The sequence below is a fragment of the Cibotium barometz genome, chromosome 46 (assembly GCF_041138505.1).
Source record: "Cibotium barometz isolate CiBa-2024 chromosome 46, ASM4113850v1, whole genome shotgun sequence".
Taxonomy (NCBI): Eukaryota; Viridiplantae; Streptophyta; class Polypodiopsida; order Cyatheales; family Cibotiaceae; genus Cibotium; species Cibotium barometz.
The window spans coordinates 17,218,781-17,223,338 of record NC_141091.1 but is presented as its reverse complement, the minus strand read 5'-3'; the positions used below and the strand labels follow the sequence as shown (position 1 = coordinate 17,223,338).

The 4,558-nt window shown below is 48.0% G+C and overlaps 1 pseudogene; it reads right to left on the bottom strand.

The window, feature by feature from the left end:
• Positions 1-223: 223 nt before the first annotated feature.
• LOC147611943 (calcium-dependent protein kinase 11 pseudogene) lies at positions 224-871 on the bottom strand (annotated as a pseudogene).
• Positions 872-4,558: the final 3,687 nt, after the last annotated feature.

The following is a 4,558-nucleotide window of genomic DNA, read 5'->3' as shown; positions in this document are numbered from 1 at the left end:
TCCCTGTCTCCATCGCTCACCGACCACCTCACCCCTCGCTTCTCTCTCGTGCCCTCTCTCTCTCGCTCTCTCTCTCCTCCGACCCCACCCTCTCACCCGAACCCCCCTCGTCCTTTGCCAACTCACCGCCCCCCTCGACCTTCGTCAACTCGCCCCCGCTCACCTCACCACCGACCAGTGCCTCTCTCACCACCTGACCCCCCCTCACCCGTGTCATTGTTGTTCACATTAGCAGCTTCATAAAACTGGAACCAAGCCTTCTGAACCCAGTTTTTAGCTCATCAAATGTGATGGCATCTCTATTAATCATTTTGAACATCTCCTTCGACCCAACTATGTCCTCTTTAGATAGCCTCTTTGCTATGACCCTCAAAGCTATTTTCTTCATCTTGTTCATAGCCATGAACTGCTTTATTCTTGAAAGGACAACTGAATCTATAGGTCTGTTTGGAGCCATGCTGTGAAACGCCTCTACGGATTTCTGACGCATCTTTCTGATCAAGTCTTTTGCGCTCTCTAAGATGGTAGGTCAGGGATCGGACTCAAAATCCAGATCTCCCTTAAGAACCTGTTCAAAGATCTGATGCTCTGTCTCTGCCCAAAAAGGTGCAACTCCACTGAGAGTAGAATGTAGAGTATGACTCCAGCACTCCAAACGTCTGCTTTGGGCCCATAGTACTTGTGCAAAACTTCAAGAGCCACGCAATACGGACTTCCCACCACATCATAAAAAATCTCACCTGGTTGGAAAAATACAGACAATCCAAAATTGGTGGTCTTGAGTGTAGAGTCCTCGTTTTTATTTGAGAAAAGAAAGTTCTCAGGTTTCAAATCCCGGTGCATTACACCTAAATAATGGCAAGCTTCCACAACCCCCGAGTAAGTTGAGCTGCTTTTCTCTAACTATAATGACCCCTTCGAATGATTCGATCGAAGAGCTCCCCTCCAGCACATAGCTCCATCACTAGATGCACAGAGGTCATGTCCTCATATGCTCTTTTCATTGTGATAACATTGGGATGACCAAATAAGTGATGCATGATGTGAATGTCACGTCTCTCTCTCTCTCCCTCACCTCACCGACCACACGCTCCCCCACCTCCTCGTCTCTCTCTCTCTCTCTCTCTCTCTCTCTCTCTCTCTCCTCTCTATCTCTCTCACCCTGCCGACCACACACTCCCCCACGCCTCGGGACTATTTGACACCCCCTTTTTTCAAAGGGGATCAATGGCGGACATTGTCGCTCAAAAATCGAGGATCGGGTGGGCGGTCGGATTTTTTGTGATCCATGTGTAATCCCTGTGAAATCCAAGTGTGAACCCTGTGTGATCCCATCTTGTGATCCCTGTGAAATCCCTGTGAAATCCAAGTGTGAACCCTGTGTGATCCCATCTTGTGATCCATGTGTAATCCCTGTGAAATCCAAGTGTGAACCCTGTGTGATCTCATCTTGGCATTACACAGGGATCACAAGATGGGATCACACAGGGTTCACACTTGGATTTCACAGGGATTACACATGGATCACAAAAAATCCGACGGCCCACCCGATCCTCGATTTTTGAGCGACAATGTCCGCCATTGATCCCCTTTGAAAAAAGGGGTGTCAAATAGTCCCGAGGCCACCCCCTCGTCTCTCTCTCTCTCTCTCTCTTACCCCGCCGACCACCCCTTCACTCACTCACCCCACCGACCACCCCCCTAACTCCCTCTCCCCACCGACCACACTACTACTCCCCCTCCGCCCCTCTCTCAACTTCTCTCACCCTCACCAACCCCCCTCTCACGACCCCACCCTCTCCCTCTCACCATCACTTTAGCAACCCACCCGCCCCCCTCTCTGGCTCGCCAACCCCCTCACCGTCCCTCTCTCACTCACACACCCACCCGACCCTTCTCTCATCTCTCCCCACCGAGCACCAGCCCCCTCTCTTGCCCTATAACCCCACCCCCCCTGTTGCTCATTCCTCACCGTCACTTTTGCCTCTCCATCCCCTTTCTCTCACCCACCCTCCCCTTGCTCATTCCTCACCTGTCACCTTTGCCTCTCCACCCAAACCTCAGAGAAGCTGCACCAATGCATCACTCTTAATGTACATTGGTCAAAGAAACCACATAGGGCTATGATCAGCTCATATTTACGATGGGTTGTTGCATGTAGTAACAAGAAATGCACATAAAAACTTTATCAAAGCTTGATTACTTAACCAAATTTTATGATGATTTGCTGCATGTAGCTACAAAAAGAAGCCCAAGAGAAGCTTCAGTTTTGGTCCAAATTATGATGCAGAAGAGAGGAAAAGAGAAGAATCTTGGCTATGGGAATTGTGCAAGCTGTCGTGGAGGGATGCAGAGCGGGATCTTCTCCTTGCCATTGGAGAAAGTGATCTGCAGCATGTAAAGCTTCTTCTCAACCACAAGCGCAAGCTTGTCATTGGTTCCCTCTCCCACGATGCCCTTTCTCCTCTCTACCATGCAGCTTCCCTTGGCCAACCAGATGTGCTTTCGCTATTTGTAGAGAATGGGGCTAGGGTGGATACATTGAATCATCACCAAACGACACCATTGATGTTTGCTTTGCAAGCATGGAAGAGTATCTTGCCTTGAGCTATCGATGGAATGGGGAGCTAATGTTCTCATATTTGATGCATTCCGTGGGAGATACTCGTGAAGTAGTCTCTGATGTGGGAACATGCTTTTGCATTTTAGGCCCGAGGTGGGTCAAGTGAATGTGTAACAGAGCTTCTAACATGGGGTGCATATGGGCTACAGTGAAACTCTCAAGGTCACAATCCCTTCTTCATCCCTATGAAGTACCAGAACACAGCATGTGCAGCTCTTCTCAACCCTTTGATTACAGAGCCCTTGGTATGGCTGGCAATTTATGCGTGGTCTTGACACTGAAGCAAAGTTTTATTGGAGGCTGCCTTGGTAGATGCTATTGAGGCTTGGGAGAAGCAGATCTTTTTCGTTAATGAGACGCGGATCTTTTATATACTGGCCATGGCCAGGTTTTATTTGTATCTTTGTATGCCTAGACTTCATGCCGGATATTTTGCTCGGATGAAGTGGCCTCTGATTATTGTTTAGATTGGTTTTGTGCTTTTGTAGGTGTTAACCTTCATGCTAGATGCTTTGCTCAGGGAAAGATAGTGGTAATAGAGGTAGCAAGCAATACTCTCAAAGTTTTTGTCCCTCTGAATGGGAGTCTTGATATGATGGAGCCTACTAGGTTTCTCAAGAAGTCTAGAGGCTCATTGTTAAGTTGAAATGTATGAGGCAGTCCCAAAATCGATGCAAGGGTCATATGCTTTGGTAATGTGGTGTGAACATTCGGCACTTCCACACAAGAATAATCTTCAACCAAATGTGGGTGGCTCAAGGCAAGAGGATCTAGCTTTTCTAATAGATTTCTCTTAAAAGGTTCTATAATTGACAACCTGCTTGTTGACCTTGAAGGGTACCCTCTTTCTAAGAGAGCGTTTGTATGGTCAGCATAGGTTTCTCCTATGACAATCTTAGGGTAGTAGATGTTCACTAAATGAAGTGCCCAAGAGCTCTCCGAAATAGCTTGCTGGAGCTCTCCGAAATATCTTACTGGATGAAGTGCCCCCAGGAGCTCTCAATTAAATCATTTTTCTACAGCTCACTTACTGGATGAAGATTGCCCAAGAGCCTAGTTGAATCATTTTTATTTATTATGTATCTCTCCAAAAGGTTTTCCTGGAAGGATCATTGTGTGAGGTATGCTTGAGAACCTTCTTATCGGATGTTTTGCCCGGAGGCTTGCTTGCCAAAGAACCACCTATGTTTTTTCTGTGCCATTCAGCAGGACGCTGAATTGAGTAGTAGTGGGTGACCTCTGGATTGGAAGCCAGGTCCTCCACACTCCACCAAGAGCTTCCCACCATCACCTTTGACATCTCCAACCGCTATCATCGTTGGTGCCCTCTGAGCGGCTCCGGCCGCCATTACCATCGATGCCCTCTGACCGCTCCAACCGTCGTCACCGCCAGTGCCCTTTGACATCTCCGACCACCATCACCGCCGATGCCCTCCAACCGCTATCACCGTCGGTGCCCTCCAACATCTCCTACTACGTGCATGGCCAACTCCAATGGCACTCATGGAGGCAACCCCCCTCTCCCTTTCCCAAGGGATGGCGAGATCCTCTTGAGCACCATCTTCCTTTTCTCGATGGAAGATCTTCCCTCTATACTACATGATGAGGATTGGGACTTCATGGAGGAGGATACCTAAGGAGGAGATAAGGGGAGCACTCTCTCGGTAATAGTAGAGGACAAACTCTCTCTTGTAAGACATTCATTGTAGCACATTCTGGCAGGAGACTCTTTCTTATATCACATTCACTCTAGCTCATTCGGCGGAGATCACATTCTTTGGTGTATGACATTCTTTGTGTTGGAGCACAGTCTCTCTTGTATCATTCTTGTCTATAGTTGGTATACAGTGTTGCGCTCTATTGGTGTTTTGTCTATCTCTCTGTGTAAGTGGTTAATTAGTGGTGAGTGTGGTGTGAGTGAGAGGCCTACAGGGA